The sequence below is a fragment of the Dendropsophus ebraccatus genome, chromosome 11 (genome assembly GCF_027789765.1).
Source record: "Dendropsophus ebraccatus isolate aDenEbr1 chromosome 11, aDenEbr1.pat, whole genome shotgun sequence".
NCBI lineage: Eukaryota > Metazoa > Chordata > Amphibia > Anura > Hylidae > Dendropsophus > Dendropsophus ebraccatus.
The window spans coordinates 39,763,213-39,782,440 of NC_091464.1; the positions used below are offsets into that span (position 1 = coordinate 39,763,213).

The window sequence follows — 19,228 nt, forward strand, 5'->3', positions numbered from 1 at the left end:
TATTTTGATGGTTTAGGGTCCCCGTTGATCTCCACTTCTGGGTCCACATCTCACTTACTCAATTACTATCTGTAGTGGTGACCCATCTGAGCTAGTGATTGGCTGAGCTGCCATTTCCTGTCTGGCATGCAGTGGAGATCAGTAGGGATCGGTTACATCACTACTGCTGGTTTTTTTAAAAGGATCATTGCTAGACAACTCCTTTCAAGGGAAACGGTCACCCTGGATTGACCTTTATAACATGTATACTTAGGGACAGTTATAATGAGCACAATGGTACCTTTATGTAGCAACGTCTTGTTATGGTGTAAAATTTATATTTTATTTATATTTAAAATTTATACTTTATTCAAAGTGTCATGGAGGCGTGGCCATGGCACTGTGGTGCTCCCGGGCCCTAGTGCCTCTCCCAGCTCACTTTCTGTATCTCTTCCTTCTTCACTGACAGCTTCGGCATATGCTCAGTGAGTGCCAGGCATGACAAGTGGGGATGTTCTAGCAAAAAGTGGCTGGGAAGCAGTGGGCCTTACTAGAAAAAGCTGTGGCCCTGATGCAACTGTGGGCGACAAGAAAAGAGTTTTTATGCACATTTTTACGCCAAACTATTATCTGTTCTAGTTTCTGGACTAGACAGTCTAAGATTGTGACTGAGTGCTATCAAACTGCATGCACCACATTAAATTACCTCTTAAAGAGTGCCATAAGGCTATATATCATGTGGCGGAGTATGGTGCACATGGTGGGTGCTGATTGCTATTTGCTCAAGACTGACCTCAGTCATCACTCTAATATCGGTCATCCAGCCTTCTAAATGATGGTATCAATAGCAATCACGACATTTAGGGGACTGTCTGACAATTACCTATATTGTCAGACCTTGATTAGCACCCTCACAATCCAATTGTGTAGTGTCAATTAGTAACCATGGCAACTGGAGGCCTTCTAAAGCTTTCTGTGCCTGACATTATAACTCAACTAATACAGTCTGTTCTATTAAAGTGCCAATTTTCCAGTTCTGTGCAGTCCAATAGCATTGCGTTGAGCTGTGTAAGCAATCAAATGATTGCTTATAAAAGTTATACAAAAAAAGTTTTTAAACAAGTTTAAAACAGTCCCTCCCCCATAAAACATTTTAATCACCCACCGTTATCCATTTTGTATATAAAAAAGGGTATTGTTAAAAAAAACATATTTGGTATCAATAAGTGCAGAAATGGTCGAATTATTAAAATATGTTATTGATCCTGCGTGGTGAACCAGGTAAGCGGTAAATAAAAACAGAATCAAAAACCAGAATTCCTGAAACCAGAAAAGAATTGAATAAAAAGAGATGAAAAATTCCTATCTATCCCAAAGCTACAGACCATGACACAAAACATAAGCCCTTACACTCTGCACACTCTGCAGATAGAAAAATAAAAAAAGTTCTAGGGGTCAGCATAAGACAATTTTATGTGCTCCTAGCAGCCTTACCAGACATAGGATTTCACAACAAACAGCATAGGAACAGCAAAGAGGATAAAGGTAAAAAAGACATACCTTCATCTCCAGTGCCCTATGAGCAATAATGGGGCTATCAGCAGGTTATATTCGTCTAAAATGCTGATATTGTCCATGTAATTTCCATCTGTCTGTGTACACAGCGGAAATTTTTCCGTCCGGATTTCGCGTTCCACCCAAAGATTGGACAGGATCATTCTTTGGGCGAATTGCGCTGGCGGAATTCCATAGAACTCTATGAGAGTTTTTTTTTTTTTTTTTTTATGCGAAATTCCGCGACAATTCTCTGAGCGCTATAAACATTTCCGCGCGGAATCCGTTAGGTGGAATTCAGCACAGAATTCCACAAGAATTGCTCAGTGTGAACATACCCTTACACTAAAAATAAAAAAGCCTTAGCAGGTCTGCCCCCTTGTCTCTATTATTATCCTTATCCGATTAATGGAAGTGTAAATTCAGTATACCTATATACCTGGTTATGAGAGCAAACATCCTATCAGCCAATTGGACGGTAGCAACCCAATACATAGAGGAATCTGAAGAGGCTCAAGTGTTGTTATTCAGACCAAGCATCACAATAGGAAAGAAATATGACCCTTGTGGCTTTCACCATGGAATGACTATTGGTGACAGACATGACAGTACAAGTGTCTCAGAAACTGCTGTCCTTATGGTAGTGTGCACACAAAGAGGATATTTTAAGCTGCAGAAAAGGCCTTAACTCCAAAGCAAAATCTTTATCAGTTACAATGCAAAGGGGGAAAATATGCTGCAAATTCTGAAGAAATTAGGAATATATATATATATATATATATATATATATGTATATATACCATGATTTAGAAGATTAACAGCATGCCTTAAAATCAATGCAGTGGGAAATGAACAGGGTTTTTTGCAGTTTTTGTGTCTTTTTTTTTACTTTATTTGTGTACTGTATGTTGGTGCAACTGGGCGCTTTTTCAAACGGATTTCATCGGTATGAACGCCAACCTGTTACCCCCTTCCTTGCTGGGTGGGAACCAGACCTGGGATTCTGGGTGTCAGGTTGCTGGGGGGGGGGGGGGCAACAACTGACAATCTGGCCCCCAGGGGTTTAGCTTAACCCCTGGGGGACAGACGCCCTCCAAGTGTCCTCCCGGTCTTTAATGAATCAGCCAATTAGCGGCTGAGCCAAGACTCCGCTGCATTCGCTGGTTGGCAGAGCTGAAACTGCAGGAGTCTCTGCTCAGTCAATCAGTGGCTCAACCAATCACTATCTGCAGCAGTGTCCCACCCAAGCCAGTAATTGGCTGCATGAGTATTCCCTTGTGCTGAAGATGACACCAGTAAATGTTGTGCAGCGGAACTGGGATGTCTCAAAATAGTGGGAGCAGGGAAGGTGAGTGTAGGTTTTGTTTTTTAGTCCACTGACTCTATACGCCCCCAAACCGCTTGTACCGTCAGATAGCTGCTTTTAATCCAAGATCTGTCCTGGGGTCCGTTCGGCAGGTGATGCAGTGATTGTCCTAAAAAACAACTTTTAAACTTGCAGCCCTGTGTCAAATTGGTGTTGCCTAGAGTATCTGTGCCCTCACCATTAGGTATGCCCCAGGCAGGATTTCTCCTATTCATCACCTGTCTGAACACTGCACATGTGCTGGATAGTTAAAGCACCTGTGCAGTGTTTAAACAAATGATGATTAGGAGAAATCCTACTCAGGTGTGTTAGTAATGATGTAGAGGGTGGGGAGGAAGGAGAGAGAGGTGGCGCAGGCCTAGGGCACAGACACTCCAGGCCACGCCAATTTGACATGGGACTGCAAGTTTAAAAGTTGTTTTTTAGGACAATAACTGCATCACCTACAGATTGTGGGTACAGAGTCGCTTTAAGGTTAAAATAAATAGTCTGCTGACAGGTTGCCTGTCTAAAACTGATGACTGCAAATATCCAGTAGAATGAATCCTCAGTAATATTTCTGCTTCATTGCTGTGAGACACACCAACAGCATTATTCTTGTGGTTTTGATATTCTTTTACTCCATTATTTCATATATTTGCTTGTACTGTACATGTTAATTATGAGGTATCATAGTATGTTATTCAGGCTTTGCCTCGACCTGGGTACCATGTCCTCAGGGAGTTTTAGCATATGGTGCAGAAAACACATAATAAATGTGCGCACATGGAGATGTGTCCCATGACACTTATCAGCCACAGACGGTGGAAACTTTGCTATCCTGCCCTGTGTTACAAAGGCAATGAAATTCATGGGCATGAATACATTTTAAAGCCATGTGTAGAGGTGGAGGAAAAGTTGCAGACTTCCATTGGAGGAAATCTATACAGTATTATATATGTCAATGAGGTTTCTAAAACCTTATTTGCATATAGTATAATTTTTCCACTTCACTCGTTTATTATGTGGATTCAGACTTTGCACCGCATTTGTAATGCAAATCTGTATAAAAAGTTTATACAAACCTCTTAAGGACGCATGACGTACCCGTACGTCATGCGTCCGCAAGAGGTGTTCAGAGCGGGGCCGCGCGGCGACCCCGCTCTGAACCGCTGTGATCCCGGGTGCTGCATGTAGCCCGGGACTGCGGCTATTAGCGGGCACGGTTCAATCGCTGTGCCCGCTAATAAGGTAATCATATGCAGCTGTCAAAGTTGTCCCGGAGGAGCGATATCCGTGTCTGGTGCCCAGGGGGGCTTCTAGTATAAGTGTGAAGAAAAAAAAAAGTGTTCTCATTAGTAAAAAGCCCCTCCCCTAATAAAAGTTTGAATACCCCCTTTTCCCATGTTATAAGTATAAATAAATAAACATGTTTGATGTCGCCGTGTGTATAATCACCCGAACTATTAACTAATCACATTCCTGATCTCGCACGGTAAACAGCGTCAGCGCAAAAAAATCCCAAAGTGCAAGATTGCTAATTTTTGGTCGCATCAAATCCAGAAAAAATGTAATAAAAAATGATCAAAAAGTCGTATATGCGCAATCAAGGTACCGATAGAAAGTAAACATCATGGCGCAAAAAATGACACCTCACACAGCCCCATAGACCAAAGGATAAAAGTGCTATAAGCCTGGGAATGGAGCGATTTTAAGGAACATATATTTGTTAACAATGGTTTGAATCTTTTACAGGCCATCAGATACAATAAAAGTTATACATGTTATATATCGTGGTAATCGTAACGACTTGAGGAACATATATAACAAGTCAGTTTTACCCCAGGGCGAACAGCGTAAAAACAAAATACCCCCCAAATAAAAGAAATGCGTTTTTTTGTTCAATTTCACCACACATTGAATTTTTTTCTGGTTTCCCAGTGTACTTTATGAAATAATTCAGCCTGTCATTGCAAAGTACAATTAGTGACGCAAAAAATAAGGGGTCATGTGGGTTTCTAGGTGGAAAAATGCAAGTGCTATGGCTTTTTAAACACAAGGAGGAAAAAACTAAAATGCAAAAACGAAAATTGGCATCCTACCTTACGAGGTTAAAGGGGTACTCCTGGCAAAGGACATTTTTTTTTTTTTTAGATATGCCCGGGGATGGGTTGTGTGAAAATAATAAGGCACAAATACCTCCCTGGCTTCTGCATTACCATCCTACCACTCTGTCCCGCTGTTTAGCTACTTTTGGGTCCTGGGGCTCTGACGTTGCAGTCCCGCCCAGTCAAATAGTGACTGAGGTGGACATTACTGCAGCTGCTGATAGGCTGGGTGAGCCTGCAACGTCACAGGCCCAGGACCTGGAAGTGGCCAGAGCGGTAAGATAGCAGCGGCAGCGCAGGAGCCTTGGAAGTGTGCTTTATTATTTTCAGGGCATATCTAAAAAAAAATCTCTTGCCTGGAGTACCCTGTTAATGTATATGGAGTTTCTTATTCATTATGCATTAGCCTTAGAGCAAGATTTTTTTCTGCCACATCTGAAATTATGAAAAAGGTGGCCATATATCCTCAATGGCTGATGGGTGAACAATTGCTTGAGTGTCTTTTATGTCTCCCATCCAGCACCCGACCTTCCTATACACAGGAATGTTTGGCATGGCAGAGCATTCCTGTGTTCTCTATGGCTCTGGCTCTGGCTTTTCTCTCCCAGAACAAAGGGGTTGGGTGGTGATTTTTCATCATGCACGACCCCTATGTCCAACGACATCAACTAGCGGTGGACATTCAAGAGAATCCCATACACTTTATACTGACGGCCGATATGAAGAAATAATGGAGATTGTTGTCAGATTTTTTGGAAGCAGAACATATGCTGTTGGTTTGGGTGCTGAAAAATGTGATCAGGCTAGGACTTGCACATTTAATATGCTCCTATAAAATCAGCCTTAGAGAAACCAGGGCCTGATTACAAGGAAAGTAAAATGTATGTTCTTTTCAGTCTGACACAGTGCTCTCTGCTGACATCTCTGTCCGAGGCAGAAGTTTTCTATGGGGATTTGCTATTGCTCTGGACAGATCCTGTCTTGGACAGAGAGGTCAGCAGTGTCAGACTGAAAAGAAAACACAATTTCCTACAGGGCATACAGCGGCTGATAAGTATGGGATGACTTAAGATTTGTAAATTACTAATCTATATAACTTTCAGAAACCAGTTGATTTAAAAGAAAAAAGATCTTTGCTGGATAATACCTTTAAAAAATTTGGGGTAAAAAAATAAATAAAAGAAAATAAAGGAAAAGAAATAAAGAATTGGGGAAAAAAGAGAGGAAACTACATTAGACACAAAGGAGGGGAAAGGTCACCGCCAAAGGAATCCTCAGATTTCTGTTATAAAAAATGTACAAGACACGATTCATAATTAATGGGGGAAATTGAAAACAAAGTTGTTGACATTTTTTAAGTATATTGTAAAACTGCTGATGGCAAAGAGGCAGGAGGCCAGGAACACTACCTTCCAAATAAAAGGGATCCCACACTGGAAATTCACTTTTGAAAACAATACAGGAAAATATTGCATATTTCTAAAAAATGTTTTACTTATTCAACATGGAATGCATTAATGTGGCTGAGTTGCAATTATGATCATTGTGATTATTATTATTATTATTGTTATTATTATTACTATTATTATCCCTTAGTGTGATTATGCATTTAAAGAGGTAATCTCAAAATTCAAAGTTAAAGGGAACCTGTCACCCCCTACCCGTTCTCCACCGCCCCCCCCCCCCACCCCGTGCTGGGGTGAAGGCCAACCCCCCGCTAGAGCCCTGGATACTCACCCCATCTCGCCAAGTCCCGCTCCTGGAGCCGGTCCCGGGACAGAGATATCCTTGTCAGAAGTTCGGCGCATGTTGCATAGATGGGTCCGACGCCCATAGAGAATGAATGGAGCCGCCTCTGCAGCGCGCGCGCCAGGCTTCCGACGAGGATATCTCTGTCCCGGGACCGGCTCCAGGAGCGGGACTTGGTGAGATGGGGTAAGTATCCGGGGCTCTAGCGGAGGGTCGGGCGGCCTTCACCCCGGCACAGGGGGTGACAGGTTCCCTTTAAAACCTAATGACAGGTTCCCTTTAAAACCTATCTACAGGATAGGTGATAACTAGCTGATTAATAAGGGTTTGATCACTGGGACCTCAACTCTTTACAAAAGTGAAGGGGGGAAAGAGCTAAGTTCTTAAACAGTGTAAACCAAACAAGATTTATCAGTGTATAAGGCAGTTTGATAAATCTGTTGCATTCTAAAAGCCCTGTGTAAATAGAGACAGTGATCAGGCGACGAGCAAGCAGACACTCGCTTTTTGGCTGATTGCTGTCTTTCAACCTGTCAAAAAATTAGCGGCTGCCATCTGCATATCTCTCTGTGAAGCCCTGGCCGCACGATTATGAAATAGTCTACCATTACCATATGCACTGGCCCATCTAATACGAGCTTTAGGCCTTATTCCCAAAGAAGCTATGGAGTGTGACACACTCCATAGCTTCTTTGGGAATAAGGCCTAAAGCTCGTATTAGATGGGCCAGTGCATATGGTAATCTCACGAGACGTGAGATTACCATATGCACTGGCCCATCTAATACGAGCTTTTTGTAATAAGGTGTCAAAGAGGAGTTGTTTGTTCCACACTGGCTGCCTCAACCTCCTTCCTCATCCCTCTTCTTCATGAATAATCAATGCTTTGAAATAAACAAAATCTGTCAATCATCTGTCATAAGAAATTCCTTATGACAGATTCACACTTATCTTGAACACTTTCACTTTGTTTCAATAAGTGGGAATACCAAAACATGACATGATGCAGCAGTGGCGGTGGCAGACATTTACTTGTCCCATTATATGCAGGCCCGCTTCTGCCATGAGGCGGAATGAGTATTCCGCCTCAGGCGGCAGATTTTGCGGTCCTGCAGGGGGCGGCATGCCCGGCTGATAATCTGGCGGACCGGGCAAATGCCCACTGGGCCGCCCAGATTATCAGTTGTAGCCGGGCCCCTCCAGAACATACACTACCGCCCCCACCTCCCTGGAACACCCAGGGGATGCGGCCGCCGGAGCTCTTCAAGGCAGATCTGCCCTTTAAAAGCAGGGGGCTCCGCTACCGCTAGCTGTTCTATCCAGTCCATTGAGCTTCCGGGACAGGTCACCTGATGCACGCCGGCCCCGTAAGCTCACAGCTCCAGCCGGTGCGGCGCGCGGGGCTGGAGCTGTGAGCTTACGGGGCCGGCGTGCATCAGGTGACCTGTCCCGGAAGCTCAATGGACTGGTTAGAACAGGTAGTGGTATCGGAGCCCCCTACTTTAAAAGGGGCAGATCCGCCTTGAAGAGGTCCGGCGGCCGCGGCCCCTGGCTGTTCCAGTGAGGTGGGGGCGGTAGTGTATGTAGGTGGTGGGCTTGCCGGGGGGGGGGAGGGGGGGTTGGGGGCGGGGGTGGTTCGAGTGCCAGTGAGGGGGGCGGCGGCCTGAGGTTTGCCTCAGGCGGCACAGACCCCAGAATCGGCCCTGATTATATGTAGAGTATACATACAGTAGGTGAAGTGGTGAACATGTCACTGAATTGCTAATGTTCATGTAGTTTGTACTTGGCCATGTACAGTTTGCTATGTTTTTAATAATCCAGTGTTTGTCCCATTGTCCTTGGAGATAAATTTTGCCTTGTGCACCTAAACCTACCAGGTTACTTACCTTGCTTCACCTGCCTGCTGTATATGCAGCTCTTACCAGTGACAGAACCTCTCCACACCCTGCCGTGTGCTCTGTGACGTGATACTGGTTGTCAAGCTGAATGTTTTGTAAACTCAGTATAAGTGTGACCTGTTCAATGTGTTGTATACTTAGCATGCTGCAATGCTTTCTTTTGATATTAAGCTGCATGCCTGGCTACATTTGGCAGTGAAGCAGATTCCTCAAAGTGCCAGCATTGTGCGCTACACAAAGTATATCTGAAAAAGGACAGAACTTCTGCCGCAATAAAATAAAAGTTCCCATCAGATAGCAGGGCTTGCTGAAATGGCATGTTATTACCTGTTGCTGATATGGGGCCAACATATTCCACAGTCAGGTCCAAACTTTCCTTTAAAGGGCTTTACCTATTTATACTGAAGCCCTTATTCTGATTTTCCCATGGACAACTTTAGAAATGCTGAAAGCTACAGCCTGACATACATGTTCTCTACAGTGGCCCCTGCAGGGGAATAATAATAAATAATAATAATAAATTTATTTGTATAGCGCCAACAGATTCCGCAACGCTTTTTTTTTCTATGCATACAGTACAGAGGTACATAATACGCAGTTAAATTGGAATAAATAAGTACATAGTTAATAAAAATAACAAAAAATACAAAATACAGAGTATAGACGAGACCTGCTCGTTGGAGCTTACAGACTAATTTTCATAGACACCGGGCATAAGTGCTTTATTTGTCCATGGTCCAGCCATTGTACATAATTAGAATTACAGGATGAGCCAGTAACAACGCCAATGTCTGATGCAGGTAAACATATAAAGTGCAGGAACAGTCAGAGAAATAGAGCAAGGGAAACAGAAGGGGGAAACAGTTTAGGGAACGTTATATTACGTGTAACTATACAAATGAATGGGTGACCATGTGATAAATGAACAGGTTGGGTTTGCCAGAGGCTCCGATGTATGATAAAGTGCAAGGTGCATGTGCCTAGGTACAGCAAAGGAATGTCTGCTCCACAGTGCAATCAATTCCATTCATTATCTTACACTATACTATTGTTACATATCATATAAAGAACATGGGTTTCTGTATTATTCGTTATTGACTTAATATTATGGGGATCCAATTAAAAAAAAAAATATTTCAAATGATCTGGCGTCAGTAAGTTATACAGAATTGTAATTTACTTCTATTTAAAAATCTTAATCTAAATCTTTCAGTACTTATCAGCTGCTGTATGTCCTGCAGGAAGTGGTGTATTCTTTCCAGTCTGACACAGTGCTGTCTGCTGCCACCTCTGTCCATGTCAGAAACTGCCCAGAGCAGGAGAGGTTTTTTATGGGGATTTGCTGCTGCTTTAGACAATTCCTGTCACAAACAAAGGAGGCAGCAGAGAGCAAAGTGTCAGACTGTGGAAATTTTTTTTATTTCCTGCAGGACCTGCAGCGGACTTACTGACGCCAGTTTTATTTTTAAGAAATTATTTTTCACAGGAGTTCCTGTTTATGTTTAAAGCGAATGTACCAGCAGGTACATCACTTTAAGATTTTAACATCAATAAACGGGGATGCCCTTACTGTGGTTCTTTTTTTTAACCGCGAGCCCGGTTCCCCAAGCACAGCGCCGGTCTATTCTCGGTCACCGACAAGGCCTGAAGCGCTGGAGGTGGAGGCCCCCAGTGTTTCAGGCCGGGCCAATGACTGAGATCCGCCATGATCTCTAGTTTTTAATAATACCATATTTGTGAAGATCGGATGTTTTGATCACTTTTTATATTTTTTTTTTATATATAATGAAACATAAAATCGGTAATCCATGCATTTTTTCCCCTCTTTTCGTGTACGCCGTTCACCGATCGCACTGACTTTTGTTATACTTTAATAGATCGGACAAATACGCACGCTACGGTATATTATATGTTTATTTATTTATTTTTATATGTTTTATTTATATAATGGGAAATGGGGGTGATTTCAACTTTTATTGGGGGAGGGGATTTTGGGGTTGTGTGATTTTAGTGATTTTAACTTTTTTTTTTATGTATTTTAAGTCCCTTTGGGGGACTTGTACATACATTATTTTTATTATTCACACTGATCATTGCTATGCCATAGGCATAGCAGTGATCAGTGTTATCGGCGATCTGCTCAGTGAGCCTGCCTGTGCAGGCTCAGTGACCAGAGCGCCGATCGGACTGCATGGAGGCAGGTGAGAGACCTCCGGCGGTCCGTTTTAACGATCGGAACCCCTGCAGTCACACTGCGGGGGTCCCGATCGGTTAGTGACAGGGGACTCCCCCTGTCACTTACACTTAAACGCCGCGGCCGCAGCGTTTAAGGAGTTAATGTCAAGCTGCAGCGCGATCGCTGCAGCGTGTCATTAACGGTGAGGTGTTGGCTGCTGATTGCAGCTGGCCCCCACCTGCTATGAAGCGCGCTCCGCTCCGGAGCGCGCTTCATAGCTCAGGACGTACCGGTACGTCCAGGATCGTCTGGGGACAGACTTCCAGGACGTACCGGTACGTCCTAGGTCGTCTAGGGGTTAAAAGGAATATGTCAGCTGTAATTTATGTTCCAAACTGCTGACACTGTTAGATAGCTGTTAGATCAAGGAGACACAAGGTACCTTTCATATAGCTGTCTGTCCTTCCCCCTGATGCAGACCCATATACTCACCGCTTCCGAGAAGTCCCGCTCCTGGACCCGCTGCCACTTAGATATCTCCGTCCGAAGCCGTGCGCGCACTCCCAGACTCCAGTCATTCTCTTTGGGCGTCGGTCTCATCTCTGGGATGGCTTGGGATGGAGATATCTCGGTGGCGGGAGCGGGTCCAGGAGCAGGACTTCTCGGAAGCGGTGAGTATATGGGTCTGCACCAGAGGGTCCTGGCACGGGGGGTGACAGGTCTCCTTTAAGAAGTTTGACCTGGGACCCTGGATACTTACCCCTTCCTGGTAGTAACTACAGCAACCAGGGCACCACTGGGGGGGGGGGGGTAACTACAGCTACCAGGACACCACTGGGGGGCGGGGTAACTACAGCAAACAGGGAACCACTGGGGGGGTAACTACAGCTACCAGGACACCACTGGGGGGCGGGGTAACTACAGCTACCAGGGCACCACTGGGGGCAGGGTAACTACAGCTAACAGGACAGTATAACATTAAGTGCCACGTCCATGTAGTGTATGGCCATCGAATGATTTTATAAATGCCCAAATGGCCCTTGCTTTATGCTAATCACTTTCAATTACATGTCCCTGTAAATGTAATGTTTTATGCCCTACTATACTATGATAACCTGATAGTAATTACCTATTGTACCCTTTTAAGTGCTTCTATTAAACAACAGTCTGTACTGAGAGATTAGTTGCCAGTGTGTTTACAGATAACCACAATTACAACAATTAATGGTTAATAAAATGTACAACTCTTCGGAAGTTAACATTTATACATTTGAATAAAAGTACTGATTGTTCCACAGGAATACAAAATCCTTTTGTGGAGCTGATAGGGGACATCTATAGCTGACACTCTTAACAGAGACACTATGGTAAGAACTGTCAATAGGGACAGGGTGGGGGAAATATCCTTATCCAGACCTGGGTGTTCTAAGGGTATTTTTACATGGCCCGATATAGGGCCATGCACAGATGCAAATGAGCGCAGATCAACGGGATCTGCACTTGCTTGCTGTGTCTTTATAAGGTACGATGAACTGCGCGGCAAGGCTGCAAAAACGATCGCTGCATTATTCAGGCAACCATCAACATTCCTTGGAGGAGAGATGTGCAGTGGACACAGATAAATTTTACAGCCATACAAAAGATCCAATCAGCCAACCTTTAAAGGGAACCAATCAACACAACTGTGCTGATATGATTAACGCATAATGCATTTTCACAGCCTTTGTCCATTAGGGGGAGAAAGGGTAAATTATACTTAACGTCTTAGGGTGGTATTCCACCCTAAGGGGCCCGGTAAACGAGTGCCGATCTGCTAGATCGGCGCTCGTTTACTGGGCCTATTCCACGGCCCGATTATCGTTAAACAAGGGCTGCAGGGACATAGTTAATGTCCTGTGTAGAGATGTCAGAATGCAAAAAGGTGACAGTGTCACTTTAAATGCTCATTCAACACTAATTGTTATGTAAAACTGTCCTGCCTGCCTTGTTCTTGAGCTCATTTTGTTCCCTTCCTACATTACACTTTTATACTTGGACTAGATATTTCTTTTTCCGCTTACATCTGGGTTTTGATGCTCTTACAACACTGTCACTCCCTAACAATCCAAGCAATGCCAAACAAGCACTTAACTGTTCTGCTGTACAAAAGTCCTGGGTGTACCCATTAGAGTGGAGATTATTTTTTTATGGAATATAGATAAATTAAATTGGTATATTAAACCATTATATTTCGATGTCCCAGTTCAAATGTCAGAGTATATTTGACTTTAAGTCAGGTCTAATATCTAGCTATTTTTTTCCATCTAGCTTTCCTCAAAAAAAAAAAAAAACACTAGTGTGAAATAAGTAAAACTTAGCAATATATAGTTATGTTACTTTCTTCACAATTAGTTTTTATGACTTGAGGGATCTTGACGTCAATGTAAACTTAGATCTTTAGATATTTTTGCGGTATATTTGTACTTTATTCAGTACATGCATAGTATTTATTGGAAGCATTTGGGACAGTCCCTAACCTTTGTCAACCAGGAGGACAATGGAACTACTATTTGAAAAGTATACAATATGCAAAATATACGTAAACTTTTTTTTATTTTTCTTAATTTTCGTTAGCTATAATATTATTCATGGCCTAAAGCAGCTCATAGGAAACACAGGATGATTAGATGTATCAAACACTGGAAATCACATACACTGCATGTGTCTTATCATGTATCTTTAAATCAAACATGGATGCTTATTTACTATTATACTCAGCTCTGTTACATAGTTTATACCTAGGTACAGCTTAAAGGGGAACTCCAGGTAGAGGTTAAAAAAAAAAGAAACTTCTGCAGAAGCATAACGCATTACTTACCTATCTATTCCAGTTTTGAAACTACCAAAAATCCATTTGTTTGGGGGGTGGGGGGTGGGGGTTTGCTCTGTTTTGTGTTTCTGTTCTTCCTGGTTTGGCATTTCCCAGAATGCAATGCTTTCCCTCGTGATCATCACAGCCTCCACCCATTACAATCAGTAAAATTAGTGCAGCAGCTGCTTCTGGGCGGTTAGAGATGGTGAATTAGTCAGGGGATTGGTGGATCCAGCCAAGCCTCCTGTGACATCACGCCCTGCCCCCTGTATGCATCATCTGCAAACACTTACAATGTGAGACAGAGACATGGAAGATTTGTCTCCTAGGGGGATAGCAGCAGGAGCAGGAGACAATGTGAATTGGCACAGGGGCCATTTTTTTCAAAATGTACCTTTAATAGAAAACAAGTTTTTCTTATCCTGAGTTCCCCTTTAATATAAATTTCTGTCCTGATCTTTTTTGCCTAAAGGCATGGGGGTGCAGTTGGGGTGCCAACTATCTGCAGGTTTTGGAGAGGCATACTACCACACAGGATGCCCTTGCAACTGAATATGGCTTTCTCGCCCCATCTGGCCTCTTTGCGGACACCAGCAATGGTAAGGAAGCAGAATGGCTCAGGAGTTTTGCAATTTGTGTAACTCCCATTGACTACACTGGCAGCTACTGTACATGGGGTTGCTCTGTATGCGCAATTCCCATTACAGTCAATGCGACTTATGCAATTTACATAATTCCCCAGTTTTTACTGGTTTTGGCTTTCCAACATCCTCTGGCAGCTGCAAACAGTCTGAAGAAAACGGGGAAGCCATCTTCTTCGTGTTCCTTCCCGATTCTGGCACAGACGCAAATAATAATAATATCGTGCCTGGAAGGCAGAGAAGGCATCGGAGTGCAGCATGGGTGCAAGGAGGCTAGGTATTGTAAGTATTGTGCTGGGATGTGACTACTAGTGGGACCTATCTACTGTGAATACTACCTACAGGGGGAACCTTGATACTGGGGATACTACCTACAGGGAGAACCTGGATACTGGGGATACTAACTACAGATGAAACATGGTTACTGGGGATCCTACCTAAAGGGGCAACCTGGCTACTGTGGATACTACCTACAGGGGGAACCTTCATACTGGGAAAACTACCTACAGGGAGAACCTGGATACTGGGGATACTAACTACAGATGAAATATGGTTACTGGGGATCCTACCTAAAGGGGCAACCTGGCTACTGGGGATACTACCTACAGGGGAAACCTTGATACTGGGAATTATAACTACAGATGAAACCTTGCTACTGGGAATACTACCTAAAGGGGCAACCTGGTTATTGGGATACTACCTTTAGATTGAACCTGGTTACTGAGGATACTACCTAAAGGGGGAACTTGTCTACTGGAAAAACGACCTAAAATTCTCTAGTGTGTAAACCTGATTTGGCCCTGTTGGCCAAAGTACCTAGAAACTGCCCTGGGGAACAGCAGCTGGCCGTTTCTTTACCATTTATTTCTTTGGATGTTGCCCTAATAGACTGTCTTGTAGTGATACACTAAAATGCCACAATCCTTTGGAACACTAAGTATTCCAAAGCATTATGTACACGATAAAACAACTGTAGCTTCACATTTCCTAGTGGAGAAAACAGGTAAATTGTTACTATCACAACGATAACAATGGATAAAATACAGCTACACAGAACCTGTCAGCGGGAAGATGCAGTTATCAGTGGCTTGAACACCAAAAAAAACTAATTTGATCACCCTGTGTTAAAAGTCAAAGAAGAGTGACCGTGGCACTCATAATTGCTACCGGAGCCCAGTGATCCAGACGTGCTGAAAGACCAGAGTGTTATTACAGTAGGACGGCTGGAAAGTTTAGATGGAAAGGTCGGATATCCTGTGGTCTGTGTGTCCTCAGTGGGAGACTGAAGTGGAGAGTTTTGGACCAAATAGCTTGAACATAGGTCAAATGATATAAAGCAACCCTCTTTTTACAATGGCCAGGGTGGTGTGGTGCTCTCCCTATCATGGAGGCACCCCGTGGCAAAAGGCTAGAGATATCTGGCTATCCCGTGTATCTGGCTAACCGAGGCTCCACGGACACCTGTTTTGCATATTTAAATTTTGGGGGGCATCAGTGGAGACTCTTGATTGAGTACTTCATTGCAATTTTTTTCACTGTTCTACTTGAGTTCAGTGATAACTGTGTTTTGTTGGTCGATTTGCTATTGCCCCAACTAGCCAGAATCCTACTCCACACTGACGAGGGGCAAAAACCCCGAAACGGCTGTCTGTGGATGGAAGCCTGCCTTGGCAAGCACTTGTCAAGAATGCAATACTCGCACCTTGAGTTAGACATTGACAAAAAGGGGCCACCATGGTGTTTTCCTATTTATGTTCCAATACTTGCAACCGAGTGGGACTTAAGGGGCTATTTATCAGGGTGGTTTGGTGCTCTCCCTATCATGGAGGCACCCCGTGGCAACAGGCTAGAGATATCTGGCTATCCCGTGTTTTGAGACTCGCAACCGAGGCTCCACAGACTCCTGTTTTGCATATTTAAATTTTTGGGGGCATCAGTGGAGACTCTTGATTGAGTACTTCATTGGAATTTTTTTTCACTGTTCTCCTTGAGTTCAGTGATAACTGTGTTTTGTTGTACAATGGCCAGTGGCCAGAGGAAGCGCGTCAGCGTGAAACGGCCGTAGCCTAGTGGAACCCCCTGTTGTTCTATGCCACATGTAAGATGTTTTTTTCGGTGTCGTGTGATGCACGAATAAATATTTATACCAGATTGGTGAGTGCTGTTCATCTATTCTACTATCGGCATCAATATGAATTGTGACTCTTTTTACAAGTGTGAAGGCACCCTAAGGGTTTTTTTTAAACCCCTTTAAGACTATACCATTATGGTGTGGCTGGTTTAAAATGGCACCGATTTTTGTTATGTTTATGTTTTATGCATAGTAGACGTCAGCTTTTATCAAATTATGAGTAACTTAAATTCCATTGTAAAAACTAAATCTCATTTGTTAAAATAAACCTAAATTCCCTTTAATACATTTCTTGATAATTGAGCAATACTCTGTAATGACTGATAATGGACTAGAAGTGATTTAATTGTTCTTTTCCTAGGACAAAGCCTCAGAGAGTGAATGAAGGCTAATTAGTTTTCTATTTGAATACACTATTCATTATAGCGTGCCATATCTCCTGGTTATTAAGAGTTTTATTGACTCTGGATGTTGGAAAGATACATATTTCTCATTGCATGAAAGGTTACAAAGTTTCTCTTAGCTCTTTATATACATCAATCAGAGCTTACAAACTCTATGAACGTCATGCCTTAAAGGGATACTCCGACATCAGATAAAAGAATTAACATGCTGCAGAAGCACACAGCATTGCTTACCTGTCTGATCTAGTTCTGAAGCTACTAAAAATCCATTTGTTTGAGGGTCTTAGTTCTGTATATCGTGGTTGAGCAGCTGCTTAGTACTACAAGTCCCAGAATGCATTGCTTTCCCCCAGCTGTTCACAACCCTCCCACCCTGTCTACTTCCTTCCCACAGCACTTCTGCCAGTTTTCCACCCAATGCTGCTGCAGAAGATCTCATTTTACTGCAGGCAACTGCCCATCAGTGAGGTTACAGTTCCTGCTGCTTCACACCTCACTCTCCCTCAGGCTTCATACATGGCATTTTATTCATGATTTTCCCGCTATTTTGCCACAAGTTGCGCGTTTGTAGTCAAATAGCCCTATTTTTGGCGCAATATGGCCAAAACTGCAACAAAATTGCCAACAGACAGTCTAAATGCCCCAATGAAGATATATATATGTCTGTGAGATGCAGAAGTAGGCTGGAAGGGCTGGTCAGAGATGATGACATCACTTAGGGAGGAAGGTCTAGGGCTCAGAGATAAGATCCAGACAAGCCTCCTGTGACATCAGAAGGTTATGTTTTATCTTGGGAAAGAGGAAGAAGGTAAAGACAATACACATTTTGGAGTTCCATTTCCTGTCTGTGGTGAATATAGCCGGCCACCACTTCTGAGATTGACTTGTCTTGCCAGTGACAGCCCGCCAACCACTGGCCACAGCGCTGTCCCACTTCAGTCACTGATTGGCTGAGTGGGATGTCAATGCCAAGACGAGTCAGTCAAGGAACCCAAATATGTGGCAGGAGGACCTTGGGTGGTGTGGTAGGTAAGAACAGAAGGTTTATTATTTTCTATGCAACACCTGAAGTATATGGCAAAATATAAATGCCCAGAGTAACCCTTTATTAAACCTGCTAACTATGTCCCAATAAACCTGCTGATATGTCACAGAAGTTCTTTACCTGATGACTGCGGGGCTGTGAATGATTCTCTTCTTCTCCCCCGCATTCTGGAGATAGCCCCTAATTGCCAATATGCTAATCAAGGGCTTAGGAGCATTTGGGGCGTCACACGACAGCCCACAGCACCATCTCGGTCACCCGCCCCTGCCACTAACTATGCATATATGAATATGCATAAATGGCGGCACAGGAGGGGGGCGTGCTGGGCAGGCTGAGGAGCGGGGGTTGCTCCGGTCCGCCCACTATGCATATTCATATATGCATAGTGAGCGGCATGGGAGGGGGCAGGGCCGAGCTGGTGCTACAGGTCGTCGGGTCACGCCCCAAATGCTCATAAGCCCGTGATTAGTATAGGGGCAATCTCCAGAATGCAGGGGGGGGGGGGGAGGAGAATGAATTACAGACCCGCAGTCATCAGGTAAAGAACTTCTGGGGCATATCAGCAGGTTCATTGGGCAGAACCTGCTGATAGTGCCACTTTAAATAAAACTATCACCCCAAGATCTCTAAAACTTACTAATATAGGGTTATCGCGGATAGTACTGGCTTCAGTGGCCCTTTAAAAATTTTTTTATTTTTTTTATAGTGGATCACCCCTATTCCTATTTCAACTCAGGCACATTGAGTTCTCCATTCAGTGTCAGGCAATTATGTCCCTGTTCTCAGGATTGGTGGGGTCCCAGCGATCAGCTTGTTATCCCTTGCTTAGATGGTATTTCTTGCTGAATGTGTTATGCACCCTGGATCTGCTTCATTTCGCCTGCACCATTGTATGGCCGCTGGGTGAGAACTTAAGTATGTGGTTTCCGTAACGTTCAGATAACATTCCAAATATATATGTGGAAACCCGGACCAAGGTGAAGTGAATAACGTTTTTGGTGCATTAAATAAATATTTTGTGCAAGCTGCCCTTATTCCCATAGCATGGCTGTTCTGGTGGGGCCCAGTACCTGCTAATAAATGAGCCATGAGACCATGTGATGCTTTAGGGTACTAACATTCATGTCAATGTTACCTAGCTAAACATTGTTCTAGACACCCCTTCATGAGAATTTCTAAATATCAGTGGGCGCTTCTAGCAGGATAATGTTTCCCACCAGAGTGCAAAAATTTTTCAGGAATATGACAAAGAGTTAAAGACATCGATCTTCTGCGTAGGTGCTGGAAAAACTATCCATGGGCCCCACCTCAAAACTTACAGGGCATTTACAAATTTGCAGCTACCATC

At 43.5% G+C, this 19,228-nt stretch overlaps 1 protein-coding gene across 1 annotated transcript in view; it reads right to left on the reverse strand.

Moving 5' to 3' along the window:
• The window catches only part of SMPX (small muscle protein X-linked), a 59,477-nt gene extending 50,785 nt beyond the window's left edge, over window positions 1-8,692 (reverse strand). The window contains exon 1 of the mRNA XM_069945566.1: window positions 8,621-8,692. The gene's annotated coding sequence lies outside the window, so the exon portion shown is untranslated. The remainder of the gene's footprint in view (window positions 1-8,620) is intronic.
• Between the last annotated feature and the right edge of the window lie 10,536 nt (window positions 8,693-19,228).